The following is a 15,794-nucleotide window of genomic DNA, read 5'->3' as shown; positions in this document are numbered from 1 at the left end:
AAAGCATAGTAGTTAATTGAAACAAATAAGCAACGAAGTTGTAAAATCAAAACTACCAAGGACCAAATTGAGGAGATTATTCAATTGATTGGGTCATAGTGAAATGAAGGGAGACTTGGGGGGTCAAAATGCTAAATTCAGAAGTATTTGCATGCATGCATACGTAGGAAACAAAATTTTCTGCAATGAACATCTTCTTGAAATTAAAACAATCGTTGGCTTCATTTCCATCTCATACACAAATTCTAAGCAGCTTTGACTAACCCTTTCATCTATCCAAACTTTGGATTAAGCAACAAAACAAACAAGTTCCACATCTAACAAGCAAAACATGGAAGAAAATTATACAAACACTTATGAAACCTTTATGCAAGATGGAAGAAGATTGCTGCAATTTGGAAGCTTTGGCAAAGGGTGGAGTCTTTTGGCAATAAAACTAATTGTGACTTTCATTTCCAAACGCAGATTTCAGACCCACAAGGACAGTTTTGTTCAAAACAGAAAATGTTAACCAAAATCATAGTGTGAAACTAAACCACAAGGCCCAAAACTTTAACAGCTAACAAGCAAGAAACATAACAAGAGCTGATGCAACCTTCTTGGAAACTTTCATGCAAAGTGGTTCGGCTACTTATTGTCTATGTGGCCAGCAAACATTCAATCACATCTCAAGTATTTTTAGACCCAAACACCCAAAACCAATCTAAGCATCATAACCTACCATTTCAACATTCAAACAAATCAAAACACAGAAAAAAAATCATGCAAAGGCTGGAAAATTCTATGCAAAAAGGTTCGACAATCCTGAATTGTTTCTTTTCAGCAAACATTCGACCAGCTCAAGTATTTTTTGGACCCAACCATGCAAACTCAACACCACTCCTCTAATTTCCTCTTTTCAACACAATATTAAACACGAAACTGCAGTGCCAAAGCTCAATTAGTAACTAAAAGAAGAAAACACAGCATAAAAGGTGCGGCAAACTTTCCCTTGCTGCGTTTTTAAAAGGAACAACTTTTAAATAACTTGGCAACTTCAGCATTATCGTACCATGAGCTTCCAACAAGCTTTCATACTCAAAATACATCCGAAATGATCTATATTCATGCTAAATTCTGACCCAAACAAACCAGAAACAAGGCAAATGAAACTGATGATTGTATTACCGAATTCTCAAATACGCATATGCTTCATTTTCCTAATACTCTGACTGAACACAACCTTAGTCATGATATTTCAACTAAGACCTTCCGTTAAGAAGTAAAATGCAGTCTAATTGAAATGGACAAAGCGACAGGAGACTTTCCGCTAAAACCTTCCAACCGAACCCATGTTTTTGTTTCATATAATCCTCAAAATCCCAGCATAACCACCGAAATGAAGTTCAACTAGGTGACCCAAGTTTGCAGGAAAAGGAACAGATCATTGTATAAAGAGTAAACAGGAAGCAAAGAGAGAGAACGACAAGACAACAATAACCATGAGTCCTTGACTTCAACAGGCTTACAAAGATGCATATTCGGCTTAACAAAGACCCAACAAAACGCAAAATCAGGCTTCACTTTAACAGATTTAGTTCTAACTTATCATGGCTATTAACAAGCTTGGTATTAATAGAAAAAGCAAACAGAAACTCAAAGTTTGAATCTTTATCAACATTTCTGGAAACAAATAGAAGAAAGAAGATGTGGAAGTTAGCCATTGCAACTTCAGAACCCAGGGGGAGAAGAACGATGGCTATCAGATACCTGGAAGCTGAAACGGAGGTTGTCTCTCTGGCCCCGAGATTGGAGGCTGTCCTTTGTTGGGCTCACGTTCCTTCCTCTTCACTCTCTTCTTCTCGGTCTCTCCCCCGTTGCTCTCTTTTCCTTCCAGATTTCTTTCTTCAGCCGCAACCTCTACACTTCCCTAGATTTGCAGCCGTCCCCACTCTCTATCTCCCACACTCTCCGTTATCCTCTCAGCCCCTGGTTTTTTCTGGTCTTTTTTCTTTCTCAAACCCTCTCTGTTATCTCTATCCGCCGCCCTCTCTGATTTCTGTTTTTCCCTTCTGCCGCCATTTTTTCTTTTCTTTTGCTTTCGCTTTGCAGCCATCCATCCTTACCTCCCTTTCCCCGCTTGCGTCTCTTTCCTTTTATATGGGAATCCATCCTAAACCCTTCAGTCCTTTCTTCTATATTTGCAGCTAAGGGCTGCCTTGAGCCCTTCCTTGCAAGTTGCGACAAAACGCAGCTTACATGCCGCAAACCCCTTTCTTTTTTTTTAAATAACTTAACAAAAATAAATAAAACAATTAAAGCATATATTTTTTGAATGTTTTTCCTTCTTTTTCTCTTTTTCTAGAAACTCTACGCTAAAACTTAAAAGCTTAAAACTAAAAACTAAAAAGTGAATAAAACAAATATGACAAATAAAAACTAAAAATAAATAGCAAATGAAATAGACAACTAAAAGGGCAAAACGAATAAAACTAAAATAAAATAAAATAACAACTAAAAGGGCAAAACAAACAATAATGAACTAAAATGCAAACAACCTAAAACAAAAATCATGAAATTAACAAAAAAATCAATAGATAAGAACGTAACATACAAATTATTAAAAATTTGGTGTCTACAACCCAAACCCGATGTAGTTGGTGGGATAAATCCCAAACCCAACAAAATAAAAGTTGGTAGGATAAAATACAAATCCAACAAAATAAATGTTCGGTGGAATAAAATCTAAATCTGACGTGGTTGGTTGGATAAAACCCAAGTCCAACAAAATAAAGGTTGGTGAGATAAAATTCACATCCAACAAAATAAACGTTCGGTGGGATAAAATCCAAACTCGACATGGTTGGTTGAATAAAATCCAAATTCAATAAAATAAAGGTTGGTGGGATAAAACCCAATCTCGACGTGATTGGTGGGATAAAACCCAAACCCCAACAAAATAAAAGTTGGTGATGTAGACGCCAAAATTTCATTTAGCTTGATTTTAGCTTTATCTAATTCAATTTTATTTTATTATTAATTAAATGATAGTTAGTGTTCATTTTGTTTATTTTTATAAATTAGGCTCATTATTTTTAAGGTATTTTTACATTATATTTCAAAAAAAAGGAAAAAAAGAAAGGGAAGGAAAAATCCTCACAAAATTTGTTTTTAGCCCTTTAGTTTTAATTACTTTAAAATAAATAAATTTTCTATTAATTTTGTTGTTTAAAATTGATTTAAAAAAAAAGAAGGAAGGGAACTATTCATCATCTCCTTCGTACGAGTCACGAACCAGAATTTTGCAGCTGGCAAGGTGAACCCATTTCACTTCTTTTTGTTTTTTTTTCAAACCATTTACTATCTCATGCTCCTAATCTATATCAAGATGTTTCTAGAAGAATGCCATCGGATGGCTCCAGTTTTTCTGTAGAAACCCATCCTTCATCCTCACCTTTGAGGTGAGGGTTTTGGAGTTGCTGGTTCCTATAAAAGGGATCCAAAAGAAATGCAGCCGGGAGAGAGAGAGAGAGAACAAGGGCGGATGAAACAAGAGAGGAGTGCCGGCTGGGGGTTGGCGGCTGAAAAGAGGAAAAAGGGGAATGACGGCTGGTTGAGTAAGAAAAAAAGAAGAGATCAAGAGAGAGCTTTGGGAGGGCCGAGAGAAAAAAAAAAAAGAGAAACGGAGGGAGAGGCAAGCGAGATAGAGAGCTGGAATAGAACAAAGACTGGACAAAAGAGAGGTAGAAACAAGAGAAAAGGCAAAAGCTTGGGGAGCAAAGAGGGAGGAAGGATCTGGAAAAAGGGAGAGAGAGGTGGAGAGAGACGGAACTGAGCTAAAGAAAGTGACTGAGGAAGAAGAAACCCACGGCCCTCGTCAGTCTCCATCATCGTGGAGAGGCAAAGTTGTTTGCTAAAGATCGTTCCAATCTAATCCCTTTTTCTGGCTGTTCCGGTATATTACTCTCCCTCCATCTGTTAAAGTTATATCCTTTCCATGCTTGTATTCGGAACTCTGGATTTTTGTTGGAAGGTGATGGGAGGAATGTTGTTGGTTATGATTTTTAGCCTAAAGCTGTTATCTTTGGCTGTTACGTTGCATGATTAATATGTTAGGATCTGTAGTGTGTTTGATTTCTGGTTCCTAGGTTGTAGTTTAGTATCAAGATGTTAGCTTTTGACAAATGCATCTAAGGTTCTTTAGAAAGCTAATTTCGTTTCTCTGTTGTTGCATGTTCACCCATTCGGTTCTTTGTTTGATCTGTAATGACTAATTTCCTACGGTGGGGTTGTGTTAGTATTGAAGTTTTAATGAATTTTGGGTAATAAATTTGCTGGTTTGCGTTTGAAACTGCGAGAAATGTCTAAAAAAGTTGCTGCAGAAGAAACCAACGAAGAAGAGTTGTATGATTTGTTCATTTTGATTCTTTTTTTCGGGTGACTGAAATTCTTGCTTGACTTAGTTTTTTTTTGTTTGGATTGATTTGCTGTATGATGGCGATGCCGTGTATGCTCTGCTGCAATTTAAAGCCGCAAGATACGATGTAGCATCAGGCTACAATGCGGCAGGTCTGTTACGGCAATAGAGTTTTTTTATATCTTAGAAACTTCGGCTGTTCTAACTGAAACTGGTATCCATACCCATTAGTTCGGATGCTTTCATTGTCTTTTCCCTTGGCGTCCAATGTTTGATAATGAGTAAGTTTGCAGTGTTGGAGTGATTTTATTTGCCAAAGTTTCGGTAAACCAGAAGCTAGGAAGGGCTTGTAGTTTTGATGCTCCTTGTTTTCTTTTATATTTTTGCTATGCTTGAACCAAGGTGAAGCTGTATGTCTTTGGTTTGTGGTCTAGTTTCATTTATCTACCTCAATGGAATGACTTGATCGTGTGCCTAGATTACTTTGCCGCAAGTTTCACTTTTTCTTTTGCTGCATTTTATGCCCGGCTGTTTCAATCAGATTTTATGGGGGTTAGATGATTATGCTTAGGGATGTTAATGACAATGAGTTGAAGCTTGGTATTTCAGGTTTGAATGTTAGATTAGTAGAGCTTGTCGAATACTGGCATGTAAACCTATCTAAGTTGGGGTAGGGAAATAAGAAAGCTGCATTTCATGCTCTTGTTTTGTTGTTTCCTTTCTCGTAGCAGCTCATCAAGTGGGTCTCATTACCTATTTGATGAGAGAAAATTGGATGAGTGAGTTGAGTTTGCCTGTGTAGGTCTAAAACATTTGAATCATGTTAGAATACTTGTTGAAAATAAACAATCAGTTTTGCCGAACTAGTTTTGCATGTTTCCAGATTTTTTTTTCCACTAGATCTTGCTAAGTTTTCTGCTTGTTTGAATGGTGGTGACTATGAAGTTGGTTGCTTAGTCTGAATTTATGATGTTGGTTTGCAAACATCTAATAAGTTGGGCTCAAGAAATCTGGGTTTGAGGAAAGAGTGCAGCAGATTTTCTTTCTCGGTTGCTAGAGTATATGAAGTAGTTGCAGAAGCTTAATCTTATTCGTAACTTGCATGGAAATTTTCTGGAAATTGCACTTTAACCCCCCAAGTTCCCCTTTGTTCTACTATGGCCCAAACAATTGAGAAAATCAATCAAATTGGCCCCTCAAACTTTTCTTTTCCTTTCAATTGGGTCCTCATTTAGCTAATACGAGCTACTTAGGCATCTAAATGCTTTTAATGATTTAATTTTACATTTATGTGATTATTTATGATGCCTTGACCTTTTCTTTGTTTTTTGGAGGATAAATAAGTAATTTTACTCCATTGGAGCTCCAACTCAAGGGAGGTACACCATATCCCTTATTTCTTAATCAATTTGACCCTATGTGCCCTATGTGACTTTACGTGTTTAATTGCATGCCTCTTAAAAGTGTATTTATGTATTTCATTTATTTATTTGTTTGCTTTATTAGCTTTAGTTTGGTATATTTATTTTAGTTCAATTTTGATCATTTGAAAGGCACTTGAATGCCAAAATTGTAATAGCTAGGTTATTATTTTATTTTATTCCGTTTCCCTTTTTAGATTGTAGTAGGCTTCCCTCAAATGTAATAGATAGGGCTTATGTGCTATATGCTTGCGTGTGCCTGTGTGTTTATCGCTTTCCTAGGGCTTTGCATCTAGATAAGCATGCTTGTGTGTTACGTGTTAGGTGAAATTATGTGTTTTGCATGTCTATTTGTTTTTAGTATTATACCCAATTATGTGGATGGAATGCACGTTACCGTGGCTAGTCAAATACTAGTCATGGTCTTCCCCTCGAGCTCTTACAAGTCCAATGCTTGTGAGAGAACGTTAGTCAAGGGCTAGTCCAATGCTAGACCCTTAGGAACCCTCCGCACGTTAGATCATGATTGTGTGATTAAATCACTTCATCTGATGCATATTTTCACTTTTTTTAGGGTCTTTTATCATTTTTTTGCATGACATCCCTCCTTATACGTATATCCCTTCCCCCATATTTTTCCTTATATGTATATTACTTGCCCCTTTGTATGAAACATAACATTAGACTTGCATTTCATCTAAGTATTAGACCTAGGATAGTACATTTGTTTGATTAGACTAGGAAGTTACCCCATTGGATATGAGATATGGACGAGTTTGGCTTTTCTAGCCTTAGCACGCTCGTATTCCTTCTATTAAAGGGAACATTGAAAGTTACGAGTATAAGTCCTCGCACCCATTATGATGCATTCCTTTAGGTCATATACATTTGTATATTATTATTTTCTTTACTTTTTCTTTCTTTCAAGTCTCATGACTTGCATTATTCGCGACTCCTTCGAAGAGTCTTTATTGGGCGTCACAATTAATGTGACTGGTACCAAGTAAGTTTTGAAAATACATTTCAACCCCCCGACACCCTCCTAGGTCTAGGGTATGCATTCATATAAAACATCTAAATGTGATAAATTTTTAGGTTAAAATAAGAAAATTTTTGACTAAATCGTGCAACTAGCCTTGCCTAGGTTGAAAGGGTGCTTTGGATTCTTATCCTTGCCTTCCCTTACTTCAAATGTGAGTCCCGAAACTTTTTCTCTGATTTTCGTAGACTTGGAGTCGTTTAAAAAGGGTTTTCTACTTTTTCCTTTAAAATTCATTTTTAGTTGACTTGGTACACCTCAACTCAATACCAAGTGGCGACTCCATTTTCCATTCAAAAAACCCTTTTTAAACTATATTTTGGGTCAAGTCGTCGCATTTTTAAGTCCTATTGAGACCCATGTTTTTCATTTTCTTTTTAAATCAAAAATTCATTTTCCAATCAAAAAATTGAATCAAAAGCCATTTTTTCTAAACTCGTTTATTTATTTTTCTTATTAAAAAATGGGGCGCGACAGTTGGCGACTCCATTGGGGACTTAGAGGGTTCGACCATTTGATTTAGTCAACCTTTTTCTTTTTCTAACCTTTTTATATATCATATTTGGATGTTTAGGGTTGCATTTTTTCTTTTCTAGAATTTTTACATTTCACGCGTATCAACTCACTCCATCACCCTTTGCGTACGATTGATTTTGATGGATGGATGGTTTATTTATGTTTATCCCGCGTTTTGCATTGCATTTGGGTAGGGATACTACCCTAGAGTTTCGCGTTGATTCTCGATCCCTCCCCTCCAAAAAAATGGGGAGCACTGGCATACGTGCATACACTTTATTTATTCCTCCTTTATTTTTTTTTAGTGGCTTGTCACGCCACTCCACCCTATTAGGATTTTAGACGACCCACTTGGACGTGTGATCGCAACACGACGTGTGCGTAGCATGATCCGAGGGGTCACTCAATCTTTCGCTTTAAGCTGTGGGTTAATAGCCTTTAGCTTTTAGTCGAAGGTTGAGAATTTTTGATAGATTCACTCAGACATGTAGCCGTGACACGACGTGTGCGTAGCAATGTCTGGGGAATCGCTCGAGCCACCGACAAAGAACTTTGGAATTAATGACCATTGGTTTCCAAGTCTGAAGGCTCGGGGACCTAAAACCTGTCGAGTCTAGATGCATTAGTGAGCCAATACCTCATGCATCCATGGTAGTTTACCTAGGGTAAAGTTTGCCTTACCCTATTAGGGACACTATTCACGAGAGGAGGGATCCAACCCCTCTATTTCTTTTATTGCTTTATCTCTTTGTATTGCTTTGCTACGAATGTGTTATGTGTAGTTGTCTGATTGAACTAACTCTTCTTGGCTTTTGTCTCCATTGCATTCATAAGCCTAAGAAAATAAGAGTTCTGGCATGATACTCCCTAGGAGCCTACCCTATTTGATGTGACACGTTTAAATTCAATGTTTCGCATTTGTACCATGAATTTATTTCATTTTAGGCTCATCCTGGCATACAAAAACGGATTTTCTTTAGGTCACGTTTCGTTTGTGTACTGCATGTTTACTCGCTTTGATAAAATGGCATCATGCATAAATCCTAGAAAGGAAATGCCATTTAGGGGATCCCGTGTTAGGAATAAACCGTCTCGTGTCTCGGATACTTAATCCAAGGAGACTTGCATGTTTACATTTTGTACCATCCGAAGGGGTAGTGCACGAGATAAGGTAGGATCCGAACATTTTCAAGAGCGATCTTTGGAATATGAGTGTCTAATAATCACTTTTTGGCCATTTTATCAAAATTGGTAAAAATCCCTTGTTTAAAGGACATTAATTTGAAGAAATTCACAAATGATTCCTCACTATTACGATAAATAAATTGATGCCAGAATTTGATTTTAGAAGGCTCATAGACTAATGCATCGCAAACTACCAGTGGATAGATTGATTTTTAAATAAACCATCAATTTCATTCAATCTATTGGACCATTTTATTCATTAATTTCATCCAGTTCATTTTTTTTTTCAATTCGCTCATTTTGTTTAGGACCATCTAAGTCAATTTTGAATAAGTCATCATTTGTTTGATCCGATCAATTTTGAATAAATCACCAATTTCATTCAATTGATTAGTTCACTCATTTTTCGGGCAATCTAGTCGATTTTGAATAGATCACCAATTTCATTCAATTCATTTGATTAGTGTAAGGCCTGGTGCAACCCAATGAGTACAAACAATATCACAATGATGCACAAAGATATATCAAATTTAAGCACAATAAAGAAAACTTAATTAAAGAGAAAAGATAAGAAATGCAAACCAAATATCAACCCAATAGTCTCTTCAATAGATGGCGATGCTAACCAAGATGTACAAGTGAAGGCTCACTCCTTCCTCACCCCAAACACTCTTTGGTTGAGCCAAGGAGTTTTACAACTATTCTAGTTAACCCTCAACAACCTACACTTGAAAGATCACTCACCCAATTAAGAACTATTTTATACAAATGAGGCAACCTTCACCAAGGTTTTACCACTTCAAGTGATAGGTTCACCTTCACCAAGGTTTTACTCCTCCTAGAGAGTAACCTTCACTTGAGCAATCTCACAACCCAACTTCCCCAATCCCTTATACAACCAACAAAAAATTTTTCTACTCAAAAATCTTACTGGTAAGCTTGTATTTTGTGTTGGCAAAAGTCCCTTGTCTTCTTGTGTTTTGGAATTTTTTATAGAAGGTGAGAAATGGCTCCAAAAGGCTCTCCAACGGTCAAATATTAAATGCTGTCAAAACTAGCCGTTGGCCTGTTGGACGTCCGAACTACCTGTCAGACGTTATAACCCTGCGTCCAAACCACCTGTCGGACGTCCGAACCCTGCGTCCGAACGTCGTCAGAGAGTCGTCAAATCTTTGTGAAATTTCTCGGACGTCCGATGCGATCGATGTGCGTCCGAGGCGTGCGTCCAATCCTTCCGGACGTCCGATGCTTCCTCACGAGCATCCGACAGAGTTTCCTTCTTGATGTTCTTCATCCTTTCGGACGTCCGATAGCTTCCTTTCGGACGTCCGACTTATGCCACAAGAATCTGTTCTAACAAATTGCTCACATAAAAACATTAGCCCAAATCTACATTTTGGTTTGTTAATCATCAAAACCAAGGATTGATCGACCAAGGTCAACAATCTCCCCCTTTTTGATGATGACAAACAAAATGAAGATTTCTTTTATCAAATAAGTTCAAATAAAGCTCCCCCTTAGAAAGTGCCAACATACAAAGAAATTTCAATAAATCCTACTCCCCCTTTTGGCATCAATAAAAAAAAAAAAAAACAAACTCCCCCTTTATTTTTCAAATCAAAACCATATTGAATATCAAAATTTTTAATTGTACTTACAATCATATAGCACTTCTTGGATCAAATCTTCATGATGTACCTAAATATGAGAAATTTCATTTGGTACCCTTTCTTTATAGGGTCCTTGGGAGTTAATACGACATGATCTAACAATCCACATGGATTTCATGCCATTTCTCATATTTTTCTTTACATAACAATCATTTTGCATATGTCCAAATTTGCAACAAAAGTGACACATGATAGAAATATTTTGCACATAGGTGGATTTAATGCAACTAATTTTCTTACTTCTTATCATAACAAACTTATTTGTGCCTTGAAAAGATTTGCTTTCTTTTGTTTGAGAAAACATTTGTTTTTCATTTTGGAGAAACTCGTTCAAGTCATTAATTCTTTTCTTTAACAAATTTTGTTCCTCCAACATTTTTTCATAAAACTTTGTTTTCTCTTCCAACTTCCTTTTCAAATTATTTTTGCAATCAAAAACACTTTTTTGATTTTTTAAATCATCATTTTCCATTCTCAAACATTTATTTTCTTGAAAAAGTTTGGAGTTTTCTTCCAACAAATCATTTATTTTTGTTTTTCAAATCTTTATTTTTAGCATAAGATTTTTTCAAACTTTTATGCATTTTAATCATAAGAATTTTTACATCATCATCTTCATTATCTTCATCACAAGAAGAGTGATAAGAACTTACCTCATCTTCTCCAACAGCCATTAGTGCCATTTGGGCCAACTCTTCTTTTTCTCTTTTTGAATTGCATTTATCCCATGTAATTTTGCAATCTCCTCTTGAACATCTCTTGTTGAAGATCTTCTTGAAACTTTTGATGTGAGGAGTTATATCATTGTCCACTTCCATGATTTCCTTACCCATGAAGGATGGGTTATCCCCCACTTGAGATGCTTTAAAAGCTATGCCTCTCTTATACATTCTTGCATTTTCTTGCTCTTGCACTTTGAATTTCAGCTTTAATTCATAAGAGGTTAGGGAATTCACAAGAGATTCAATGGACATAGAATTTAAATCCTTTGCCTCTTCTATAGCATTTATTTTGTTTTCCCATTCTTTTGGCAAGACATTCAAAATCTTTCTATTTTTCTCACCCAAAGAATATTCTTTTCCAAGCAATTTAAGATCTTCAATAATGTCACAAAATTTACTACACATCTTATCAACATTTTCAAGAGGATGCATTTTGAAAAATTCATATTGAGAAACAAGCAAAGATTTCTTTTGTTCTTTAATATCTTGGTTACCTTCATGAAATACACACAATTTATCCCAAATATCTTTAGTTGATTTACAACCTTTAATCCTACTAGATTCATTTACATCTAATGCATTGTACAATATACACATGGCCTTGGCATTCAAAGAAAGGTATCTCTTGTCTTTTTCATTCAATTCTTGTCTAGTCTTTAATCTACTCAAATTGATGGTAGAGTCAACTATTCTAGCTTCATAAGGACCATCTTCTACCACATACCATAATTCAATATAAACGGATTGTAAGAAAATCATCATTCTTTGTTTCCACATGCTAAAATGAGAACCATTAAACATACGTGGTCTATCAATAGATTGCCCCTCTAAAAAAGAAACTTTTATGGTTGCCATGATCTTTACTCTAAGCGGTTAAGCTTGATCAAAAGAGACCAAGCTCTGATACCAATTGTAAGACCTGGTGCAACCCAATGAGAACAAACAATATCACAATGATGCACAAAAATATATCAAATTTAAGCACAATAAAGAAAACTTAATGAAATAGAAACGATAAGAAATGCAAACCAAATATCAATCCAATAGCCTCTTCAATAGATGGCAATGCTAACCAAGATGTACAAGTGAAGGCTCACTCCTTCCTCACCCCAAACACTCTTTGGTTAAGTCAAGGAGTTTTACAACTATTCTAGTTAACCCTCAACAACCTACACTTGAAAGATCACTCACCCAATTAAGAACTATTTTATACAAATGAGGCAACCTTCACCAAGGTTTTACCACTTCAAGTGATAGGTTCACCTTCACCAAGGTTTTACTCCTCCTAGAGAGTAACCTTCACTTGAGCAACCTCACAACCCAACTTTCCCAATCCCTTATACAACCAACAAAGAATCTTTCTACTCAAAAATCTCACTTGTAAGCTTGTATTTTGTGTTGGCAAAAATCCCTTGTCTTCTTGTGCTTTGGGGTTTTTATAGAAGGTGAGAAATGGCTCCAAAAGGCTCTCCAACGGTCAAATATTAAATGCTGTCAAAACTAGCCGTTGGCCTGTCGGACGTCCGAACCACCTGTCAGACGTCCGAACCCTGCGTCCAAACCACCTGTCGGACGTCCGAACCCTGCATCCGAACGTCGTCAGAGAGTCATCAAATCTTTGTGAAATTTCTCGGACGTCCGATGCGATCGATGTGCGTCCGAGGCGTGCGTCCGATCCTTCCGGACGTCCGATGCTTCCTCACGAGCGTCCGACAGAGTTTCCTTCTTGATGTTCTTCATCCATTCGGACGTCCGATAGCTTCCTTTCGGACGTCCGACTTATGCCACAAGAATCTGTTCTAACAAATTGCTCACATAAAAACATTAGCCCAAATCTACATTTTGGTTTGTTAATCATCAAAACCAAGAATTGATCGACCAAGGTCAACAATTAGTTTACCCATTCTTAGGGCAATCTTATCGATTTGAATAAATCATCAATTTTGTCCGATCCATTTGATTAGTTTACCTATTTTTAGGGCAATTCGGTCGATTTTGAATAAATTATCATTTCACTCGATCTGTTTGATCAATTGATTTGATTCAATTTATTTGATTAGTTTAATCATTTTTAGGGTTATCCATTCAATTTTGAATAAATAATCAAATTTCATTCAATACATTTGACCATTTTACCCTTTATAAGGTAATCTAATCAATTTTGAATAAATCATCAATTTCATTCTATCCTCAGGACTTGTTTATTCCTTTTTAGGGTTTAAGTCTAAGGTTCACTGAATAAATTAGTCGAGACATTGCAATCCTTTTAAGAGCAGGCTCTTTTGCACATCATGCGCCAGTCAAAGCAAGCAATCCATTTGGACTTTGTCCTCGTTTTTTAGGGCACATGTCTTTTCTCACTCTAGTTGGCCGAATTTTCTAAATTTTTTTTTTACTCAATAAGTTGGTCGGATTCATCAGGTATTGTATAGTACCAACCTCAGAGGATTGCATTCTCATGCTAGGCCTACCCTTGGCACTAAAAGGGTCCCCTAATAGGACATGCATCCAAATTACTGTAATTTTTACTAACTCATGTCTTTGTCTTTTCCTTTTTCTTTCTTTTCAACAACAGTCAATCAAGAAGGGCGTCTAATAAGGGTTTTCCTACATTCTCAGGTAGTAATCACAAATATTGCTACACAAAGAAGCCTCATTATTACCCGATCACATAGCCGAATTTCAAGAGAAAGTGTAAACATGAGTACCCATCCAGAACCATCTGATAGGCACTTGAAAGGCACTTGAATGCCAAAGTTGTAATAGTTAGGTTATTTTTTATTTTACTCCGTTTCCCTTTTTAGATTGTAGTAGGCTTCCTCGAATATAATAGATAGGGCTTATGTGCTATATACTTGCGTGTGCCTGTGTGTTTATCGCTTTCCTAGGCCTTTGCATCTAGATAAGCATGCTTGTGTGTTACGTGTTAGGTGAAACTATGTGTTTTGCATGTTTATTTGTTTTTAGTATTATACCCAATTATGTGGATGGAATGCATGTTACCGTGGCTAGTCCAATACTAGTCATGGTCTTCCCCTCGAGCTCTTACAAGTCCAATGCTTGTGAGAGAACGTTAGTCAAGGGTTAGTCCAATGCTAAACCCTTAGGAACCCTCCGCACGTTAGATCATGATTGTGTGATTAAATCACTTCATCTCATGCATATTTTCACTTTTTTTAGGGTTTTTTATCATTTTTTTGCATGACATCCCTCCTTATACGTATATCCCTTCCCCCATATTTTCCCTTATATGTATATTACTTACCCCTTTGTATGAAACATAACATTAGACTTGCATTTCATCTAAGTATTAGACCTAGGATAGTACATTTGCTTGATTAGATTAGGAAGTTACCCCCTTGGATATGGGATATGGACGAGTTTGGCTTTTCTAACTTTAGCACGCTCGTATTCCCTCTATTAAAGGGAACATTGAAAGTCACGAGTATAAGTCCCCGCACCCATTATGATGCATTCCTTTAGGTCATACACATTTGTATATTATTATTTTCTTTACTTTTTCTTTCTTTCAAGTCTCATGACTTGCATTATTCGTGACTCCTTCGAAGAGTCTTTATTGGGCGTCACAATTAATGTGACTGGTACCAAGTAAGTTTTGAAGATACATTTCAACCCCCCGACACCCTCCTAGGTCTAGGGTATGCATTCATATAGAACATCTAAATGTAATAAATCATTAGGTTAAAATCAGAAAATCTTTGACTAAATCGCACAACTAGCCTTGGATAGATTAAAAGGGTGTTTTGGATTCTTATCCTTGCATTCCCTTTCTTCAAATGTGACTCCCGAATCTTTTTCTCTGATTTTCGTAGACTTGGAGTCATTTAAAAAGGATTTTCTACTTTTTCCTTTAAAATTCATTTTTAGGTGACTTGGTACACCTCAACTCAATACCAAGTGGCGACTCCATTTTCCATTCAAAAAACCCTTTTTAAACTATATTTTGGGTCAAATCGTCGCATTTTCAAGTCCCATTGAGACCCATGTTTTTCATTTTCTTTTTAAATCAAAAATTCATTTTCCAATCAAAAAATTAAATCAAAAGCCATTTTTTCTAAACTCGTTTATTTATTTTTCTTAGTAAAAAATGGGGAGCGACAGGTGAGATAAAATTCAAATCCAACAAAATAAAGATTCCGTGTGATAAAATCCAAACCCGACGTGGTTGGTGGGATAAAATCCAATCCTAACAAAATTAAAGTTTGATGGGATAAAATCCAATTCCGACGTGGTTGGTGGGATATAACTCAAACCCAACAGAATAATAGTTGATAGGATAAAACTCAAATCTAACAAAATAAATGTTCGGTGAGATAAAATCCAAATCTGACGTGGTTGGTGGGATAAAATTTAAAACCAACAAAACAAACGTTCGGTGGGATAAAATTCAAATCAAACAAAAAAAAGGTTGATGTGATAAAACACAATCTCAATAAAATAAACGTTCGGTGGGATAAAACCCAAACTCGACATGGTTAGTGGGATAAAATCTAAATTGAATAAAATAAAGGTTAGTGGGATAAAATTCAAACCCAACAAAATAAATGTTCGGTGGAATAAAATCCAAATTCGTCGTGATTAGTGGGATAAAACCCAATTGTAACAAAATAAAGGTTAGTGGGATAAAACTCAAATCCAACAAAATAAAGGTTGGTGGGACAAAATTCAAATCCAATAAAATAAACGGTCGATGGGATAAAATCCAAACTCGTCGTGGTCGGTGGAATAAAATTCAAACCCAATAAAATAAAGGTTGATGGAATAACCCAACAAAATAAAGGTTGATGGGATAAAACACAATTCCAAACTCGACGTGATCGGTGA

This window comes from Coffea arabica, chromosome 2c (assembly GCF_036785885.1).
Source record: "Coffea arabica cultivar ET-39 chromosome 2c, Coffea Arabica ET-39 HiFi, whole genome shotgun sequence".
Lineage (NCBI taxonomy): Eukaryota > Viridiplantae > Streptophyta > Magnoliopsida > Gentianales > Rubiaceae > Coffea > Coffea arabica.
The sequence above is the reverse complement of the archived record's forward strand: the minus strand, read 5'-3'. Positions refer to the sequence as shown.